Here is an 8,665-nt window from a genome sequence, read left to right on the forward strand (position 1 = left end):
GTTCTTCCATGAGTCCATTCAGGTGTGTTTTATCTGAGCTGTGTCAAACCAAACCCAGTCAGACCAGGTGCACACATTGGACAGTTGGTCTCAAACATCAAACACATGGAGCTGAATTCAGTTCCAGTCCATGAATGTGGTCACATGACTCTGCTTTCCAACAGGCTGTTGAACAGTTCAGAAGGACTGAGTCCATTTGTTTGAAAAGGACTTTGTGTTGGTCCATGTGCTCTTTTTCCAGCTCTATGTGGGTCTGCTGGACTCTGAGGACACCATGAAAACATCACTGACACTAAACCATGTCCTTAAATGCAGATGTTTGACATGAGCCACATGTTTCCAGTTGTCTGAGATGAACCAGTGCACAGGTCACTGATCAAACACACTGCATTATGGTGCATTCACTGACCACTGGGATTCTGTGTGTGCATCAAACCAAGTGCCTTTGAACAGACCCCACTCACACATATTGAATGTTCAGTCTGACCTCAGAATGACTGTGTCTCCACCAGCGCTGACGTTAAACTAACTCTAACCTGTGACTGAGGATCCACAGAGTGGACCTGAGGCCTGTTTGAGTCCAGTCTGAATGTAGACAGCGCCCTCTGTTGGAATCCAGGTCAACAACAGCACACACTCACTGTGTCCTTCAGCTCCACATTCAACACTAAAGGGCCTTTTATTGGTGTGTTCTTTGTTCTGCTGTTTTCTTTGAGGAGGTTGTGGCTCTGGTTGAACTGGTCCATGAGTCCTGTTTAGTTCCTGTGTCACTAATGACTGACAGGAGGCTTTGACAGAGTCCACCCTCAGACTCACGTCTGTCGAGGGGCTTTTGTGTCTTTAAACATGTCTCTGTGTTGTTGTGGGTCCACAGACTCTGTCAGACTGGTCCATGGTTCCAGTCTGTGTTCAGGCAGACTGGAGGTCCGGTCCAACCAGTCCTGGTCCTCAGTGTGTGAGGAGGATTTGGACCTTAACGATACCCAGGTGGTCTGTAGGGAGCTGGGCTGTGGGGCTCCTGGGCTCCTCCAGGGGGCACTCTATGGAGAGAGGGAGGCTCCAGTCTGGACCAGTGAGCTCCAATGTGAAGGAAATGAGTCTGCTGTCCTGGACTGTAGAAGGTCCAGCTCACCTGCGAAGACCTGCTCAGCTGGAACAGCTGCTGGACTCACCTGTACAGGTACCAAGGGGGCGTGGCTTTCATATGACAGTGTGTTTTTTGGACTCATGTCTTTGTGTCTTTGCTCAGATCCAGGTGGTGTGAGGTTGGTGGGACAGCCGAGCCGCTGTGCTGGTACTTTGGAGATCCAACACCAGGGACACTGGAGACAAGTAGAAGACCACTATGGAGACTGGGACCTGAAGTCTGGATCTGCCGTGTGTCAACATCTGGACTGTGGATCAGCTGTTTCAGTCAACAGAACAGATGATTCTACACACAGACCTGTGTGGTGGGTCTCAGTTCCTTGTATAAAGCTGACATCTGGACTGAGGGACTGTGTTGAACTACATGATTCCTATAAAGACTCATCTGGTGTGGATGTGGTGTGTTCAGGTACAAATGGACACAAACTGTGTCTTAACTGAATTCTCAGTGACCAGATGGTTCTGACTCTGATGTTTGAAGTTACATCTAATGAATCTTTTCATTTCATCAGTTGATTATTTTGTCTCAGTTCATTGTTTTTTTTCCGTCACATGTGTCAAATATTTACCTTTGACCTTTGTAACGTCCAGATCCCAAATGAACATCTTCATTTGGACCAGATGAGGCTGAAAACACAAACATATTTCCCATTAGTCTCATTTAGGACAAAAGGACCAAATGTTGACATGTGAGACTCTAAAACCACCACATGTTTGTCATTTTTTACCCATAATGCCTTTGAAGGTCAGCTGTGCTCTAAACGACACATTCCTCCATGTTTTCATTGGTCAGTGTTCATCACATCCCAAACTCATGTGGATCAGATCCATCTGTGTCTCTGAGGAGGATGGATTCTCTGACTGGTTGTTTGTGCTCATGTGTGCTGGTTGGTCCAATCATGTCTCTGTGTGTGGACAGATCTGCTGCCTCAGCCCAACATCTCCCTGTCTGACGGGGTCTTTGAGGTCTACCAGCAGGGGTTCCGGGTGCTCATGGGCTCCGACTTCACCATCACATGCTCCATCCAACCACAGTACCCAGGAGGCTCCTTTCAGCTGATCTCCGACACCAAGAAGCAGCTGAACCTCACCCTGCCAGCTGTCAATCACTCCACCCACTTCCTGTTGTCTGCCATGAGCTACGCCCACCAAGGGGACTACACATGTGTTTATCACGTGGACGTTTATAACCACAGCTTCTCATCGTCTCAGAGCCCCGCCCTCCATCTCACTGTTGGAGGTAACGTCAGGACAATCACACACAAAACACCCACAATGCATCAGTAACAGTCACATGACCATGTTCCACAACATTCCCAGTGAGCAGAGTGAACAGGTGTGAGCAGAACCACATTGGTTGAAGTGAGATCAGGTAAACCCGGTCCAGTTGAACCTGTCAGAGACTGGGCTGGACCAACAAACACTCCTTTAATCTGAGCTCAGTTCAAACCACAGCTGAGTTTAAACCCAGGTTTAAAACCAGTCCATCCAGTTGAATGTGAAGCCCAGTTAGTGTCCACAGTTCAAGGTGCATCTGTACATGTGTCTGTGTGGTCCACATGTCCAGGGTCTAGAGGGGGTCCACTGGTATCAGTCAGTCTATGAGCTGCAGCAGATGGAGGTCTTGACCAACACAGTTGGACGCATGCACTGGAGTCCAATCTGTCCAATAGGACCAGTCCACTTCAACAACATCAACCAACACTTTGAAGTCAACTTCAGCTCAGAACTCAACTCATGGTATCTACAAACCAGTCCGACTAAAACCTTTGTGTCTGAGTCTGAAGGTCCACAATGTTCAAAGATTAAAGTCCAACCCAAACTGGTCTGTATCTGACCAGTTGGAGACATTGGTCCTGTTTTTTCATTCTGTCTCGTGTGTCCTGGCAACATGGTGGTGCAGTGGATAGTACTCGTGCCTCACAGCAAGAAGGTCCTGGGTTCGATTCCAACACCAGTCGATGGGGGATGGGACCTTTCTGCGTGGAGTTTGCATGTTGTCCCCGTGTCTGCGTGGGTTCTCTCCGGGTACTCCAGCTTCCTCCCACCATCCAAACATATGCACTGATAGGTTAATTGGTTAATCAAAAATTCCCCATAGGTGTGAATGTGAGAGTGATTGTTTGTCTCTATGTGTCAGCCCTGCAATGAACTGGCGACTTGTCAAGGGTGTACCCCGCCTTCGCCCCTATGGAGCTGGGATAGGCTCCAAGCAACCCCCATGACCCTAGTGAGGATAAAGCGGGTTCAGATAATGAATGAATGAATGTCTCGTGTGTCCACAGAGACACATTCTGTCTGAAAAACACAAACGTCTGAACCAGGATTTTATCAGTACTAGTTCAGATCTGTACATTGGATAATTACTGCACTGACCCATGGGTTTGAGCTGCAACAAGTAATTTAAAACCAACTGAGGCACCCAGCAACTTCCCATGTCTTAAACAATTGTGAGATAAAAGTTGACAAATACAGGCAGGTTCCAGTCTACAGACTGTTCCACCATGATCCGCTGGGTGCTCTTTGATCAACACCTGACCTGTTCTGGTCAAATCCAGCCTGGTTGTCACGGAGCTTGTCCTCTGCTGCTTGTTTGATCCTCTCTGATAAAGTTCTGTTAAAAATCTTTCCAGGTGTGGACTAGAGTGTTCTGCCTCTGTAGTCGTTCCCTTTGCTTTGGTCTTCCTTCTTTGGTAACTTGTCCTTCCTTCCTTCCTTCCTTCCTTCCTTCCTTTCTTCCTTCCTTCCAATCCTTTGGTATTTCTTTGTTGTCTTCAAACACATGTTCCATGGGCGTTGTTTTAAAGGTTGTTTCTATTGTGTTTCAGACTCGGTGACAAATCTGATCATCAGGGTTGTGGTCCTCGTCTCAGCTCTGCTCATATTTGATATTTGCCTCTTCTTCTTCTATAAGGTACGTTCACATCCTCCCTCAGTGGATCCATTGGACTTCAGACTGAGTCACACACACAGGAGTCTGAACTGGACATATGTGTGCTGCCATGTTTTTTCCAGGTCTCCGTGAAGTGGATCCGAATGAAGGCGGAGAGAAACACGGTGAGAGTTCTGGAAGAAACATCCCATTTGTAGAGTCCCAGTTGTTCAGTGTGAGTCCAGCTGATATTTGGATTGAATCAACAGTTTCACAGCTGAACCAATAAACGCCTTCATTCTATTCTGATGCTTCACCATCCATCAACGTCTCAGCTTCTATTCACAGAGTTTATACACATGTAAATACGACTTCATTCTGATCATATTCTGACTTGTTTTTGAAAATAGTTTTTACTCAGAATAGTCCAAAGAGTTCTTCACTCTGTGTATGATGCTTTTATTAAAACAGTAGAACATTTATACTGAAATCTGACTCATGTGTAAAAAAGAAAAAAAAAACAAAAGACTTTGGTTCCCTGGGCGTGATCCTAAAACTCCATCCATGGTTGACTGACGAGTTGAATTGTGGGTAAATCTGGAAGATCTCCAAAGCCACATCCAGATGAGGTTCCATTTCATCAGGTCCAACATGAACCAGAGTTTTTGGTGTTTTGAGTGGACCACCGTTTTCTGTCCGACATTCATTGTTCAGTCTTAATGTTTATTGTGTTTTGTTTGTGCGGTACATATTTATTCTGCCGACTGTAGATTGATGCTTCCTGTGTAAATTCCACCATTTGTCCAGTTGTGGACTGAATGGAAACTCCACCATTTGTCCAGTGACGGACCGACAGACCGACCTGCTGAGATTAGATCTGATCAATCTGTCATCACTTGGAAATGGAAACGGAGAAAAGCTTCTGTTTGTGTTTTATTGGATTTTTATTTGATCTGTGAATCAATAAAAGTCTGTAATAAATGAACCTGATCATTTCAATAAAATCAGGATTTGATTGGACGATTGTTGTTTGATTGACACAGTTTTGACATTGACTTGATTGACGGTCATGATAACAGACATCTAAGTATAAATGATACAGACTGAAAGGGTCAATGAAATCCAATTCCATGGATTAACTTTCCACAAGAAGTGAAGTTTGAGGACACAGAAATCACATTAAAGTTCAAATATCCAAATATTAGGAATTATTGGTAAAGTCATAGAATTATTGAGCACATGTCCCTTCTATCTGTTGTATTTCTATCTACTGTATTTTCAATCTGCTGTATTTATATCTGCTGTATGTCTCTGCTGTATTTCTATCTGTTGTATTTCTATCTGCTGTAATTCTATCTGCTGTATGTATTGTATTTCAATCCAGGGCCGTTTCAAGATATCTGGGGGCCCTAGGCAAGAAAGTAAAGTGAGGCCCCTAATATGCAAAGATGTGGTGGTCGAATCACCGAAGAAGAAAAATAAAATCCAGATGCGATTTCCTGTTTTCTGGTACATTTAATGAGTCATGAATTACTCTGTATTACGCAACACAGAGTATCCACCAGAGTGTAGTAAAGGACACAGTGTCTTCCATTAGGCATTGTCGATGGGAATGACACAAATTGTCACTATCAATTGGCGCTGACAGAAATTTAAGCAAAGCGCCTAAAAAAGAAAAAAAAAAAAAGGCATTTAGTGAGTAGGCTTACTTTTGTTCTTATTCTAGAAGTATATGATTAAAGTGTGGAGGAGTTCACACACTTTCAAACATATCACACAGTTGTAGCCTATTTGGAGAAAACAGTGGTTTACTTAATACTTACCACTGTGTCATTGGCGTTTTTCCTCTTCTTTCTTTTTTTGTCTTTTTCCAAACCCTGAAGGGTAGGAGCTTCATCATTGGTGTTCTTTTTAAATGCTCGCGCCGCCGTGTTCAGTGGGGACAGACTGTTTGTTCCTCCACTAGTGATGGGCAAAACGAAGCCTCATGAAACAACGAAGCACTTGAAACAAATGCTTCGAGGCTCTGAACCACTGTTCGAAACACTTCTCCACAGCGACCTCTGGTGGTGATGTTTTAGTACGTCACAGTGGCTCAACAAAACACGTCCTGATCTGACATGGTTTGTAATAAAGTTTGTGTGTGGGTACATGTGTGTTAAATTCATTTGTGTTACTAAAATACACTCACACTGAACTAGACACAGTAACAATAAAAATCTATATCCACCTTTAACCTGCACTTCACATAATCAACTCAACCTGTCATACAGAGGTCCGATGCTCTGGGACAGTTTACCTACATCTTTAACGTCCCTCTCACTCTTTAAAAAGCAGCTCAAAAAAACATCTACTGCACAGCTAGTCACTTCCTGCCCTCTCCACTGCCTTACTACTTTATTTGCTTCTTCTTCATCCATATATCTTGCGTATCTTGAATTATGAATTTTGTTTACACTGTATATTACTGTTTAGTAATGCTATATTTTGTACTTTGTCTCCTGATTTTTCAAAGTTTATTTGTTAGCCTTTTTAATCTAAGTTGACTGTAATTTCTGTTAAGGGTGGAACTCCTGTACAAGCCCATTGGGCTTTGTTCCATCCCTGCACCACTGATGTACTGATATGTGCTAAATGAATAAATGAAATGAAATTAAAATAAAATGAACACATGGAAATATGCATTACTTAGATTTCAAGGTTTTTATTTAAGAAGATTATTTTTTCTGCAGTGGAGGGGTGCAACCGATTTCTTTTCTTCGTTATCACCTCTCCAGCTTTGGAAAAAACTCTTTCACATGGTACACTTGTCGCAGGAATGCAAAGGAATTTATTTGAAAGTTTATGCAGATGTGGAAAGACCACTGCCCTTTCCTTCCAATATGCAAGAGGATCTGCAGATCGGGGAATGAAGGGCTCTTGAAGATATTTTCCAACTTCAATTGTTGCGTCTGCTGTGATGCTGCGTGTGGTGGTTTTGTTCTTCACTTTTTGGTCAAACATGTCCCAGAGACTGTTGTCTGCTGTGGATGATGATGAAGGTGCGATTTGGGGATCTAAAGTAACAATAATAATTATCATTATTATCATTGTTAAATAAAAGTGTTAACAGTGAAAGCTGACAAAATATACAAGATTTTAAAGTCCCACCAGATGTTTCAGCAGGCTGGATCAAAGTGGCACACTCCAGTATCAGCTGCTTTTCTGCTTCCTGTGCTTTTGCTGGGTTGCCAAAACCCAGGTTTTTGAATCGTGGATCCATTAATGTTGCCAGTGGTCGGACAATTTCATATTGACCACACCTTGCCTGCAGTCCATCCTTCAAGAATGTGCCTGTTCATATCAATAAACATATTGACATTAAAATAGTCTATTGAGTATCATTACAATTGTTACAATTATTATTAGAGTTTCTTACCCAATTGCTGAGTTGCTGGCTGCTTTGAGTGCCTCAATTTTTCAAAGGTTGTGCTGCAGCATCTGATATAGAGGAATGACTTTTGATGCTGACACTCTCTTCTCCTCTGACAGCTCTGTTAGAATAAGAAAAGATACATTAGTTTCATCTTAGTAAATACAAATAAATACAATAAACTTGAATTACGTACCAGTTGTTGCTGCTTTAAAAGGCTGCAACAGAAACAGTGCCTCATGAATCATTTCATATTCTGCACAGGACGGAGGAGAGACATCATTCTCTAAGTTGGCAAGAGCCGCCCCCACAGGCTCTCTCTGATCATAGTCTTTGAAACATGTCAAAGGTGCTGTTCCATCTTGTGTCCACCTCCTGTATTACTTTAAATGTTGGCCGGCCCATCTGCTGTTGCATTTCAGAGAGTCTGTCTTTAGCTTTGCAGCTGGACCTAAACAACCCCACCACTTTCCTGCTTTTTTCCCTTATCTCATTGATGGGGGGTGTTTGGTCCAAGGCTTTTTTAACTACAAGATTTAGGGTGTGTGCAAAGCAAGACACATGCCGGAGGTTGAGGAGCTGGACACTCAGCTTCATGTTAGCTGCATTGTCAGTCACCATGCAGTGCACCTTTCCTGTGATCCCCCAGTTTGCCATCAGGAGCCTTTGGGCCTCCGCTATGTGTTGAGCTGTATGAGACTGCTCAAAGCCGCTCACTCCCAGTAAAACAGTAGCCAGCTTTGAGTCTGGTGTCACAAAGTGACCCGTCACCCCAAGGTAGCCATCCATGTTAATGGAAGACCACATATCAGTGGTAAGACAAACAGCATCTGCCTTGTTAAGGTCTTCCTTGATTTTCTCCTTGGTCCTGTCATACAGCTCAGTGATCATTGCAGCCACAGCCTTCCTTGTTGGGAGGACATAGTTTGGGTCCAGGTCATGGACAAAGGCCCTGAAGCCTTCATCCTCCACAGCACAAATGGGCAGCAAATCCTTCACCACCATCTTCACCGGAGACTCATCCAAACTATTTTGTCTGGTTATAGGAAGCAACAAATTAACCTTTCACCGCATTATGCAAGCATAGCATTCACTTATAGGCTATGTATATATATATATATATATATATATATATATATATATATATATATATATATATATATATATATATATGTATGTGTGTGTGGTATATATATATATATATTTATGTGTGTATATATATATATATATATATA

At 43.1% G+C, this 8,665-nt stretch overlaps 2 long non-coding RNA genes across 2 annotated transcripts; one reads left to right on the forward strand and one right to left on the reverse strand.

The window, feature by feature from the left end:
* Window positions 1-1,054: 1,054 nt before the first annotated feature.
* LOC115412648 (uncharacterized) lies at window positions 1,055-2,124 on the forward strand. The gene is made up of 3 exons (XR_003934361.1): window positions 1,055-1,180; window positions 1,250-1,555; window positions 2,066-2,124. It is a non-coding gene; the product is annotated as an uncharacterized LOC115412648 (long non-coding RNA).
* Window positions 2,125-6,708: 4,584 nt separating this feature from the next.
* Window positions 6,709-7,271, reverse strand: LOC115412649 (uncharacterized). The gene is made up of 2 exons (XR_003934362.1): window positions 7,169-7,271; window positions 6,709-7,074 (listed from the first exon to the last, which is right to left on the reverse strand). It is a non-coding gene; the product is annotated as an uncharacterized LOC115412649 (long non-coding RNA).
* Between the last annotated feature and the right edge of the window lie 1,394 nt (window positions 7,272-8,665).

The sequence above is a fragment of the Sphaeramia orbicularis genome, chromosome 21 (genome assembly GCF_902148855.1).
Source record: "Sphaeramia orbicularis chromosome 21, fSphaOr1.1, whole genome shotgun sequence".
NCBI lineage: Eukaryota > Metazoa > Chordata > Actinopteri > Kurtiformes > Apogonidae > Sphaeramia > Sphaeramia orbicularis.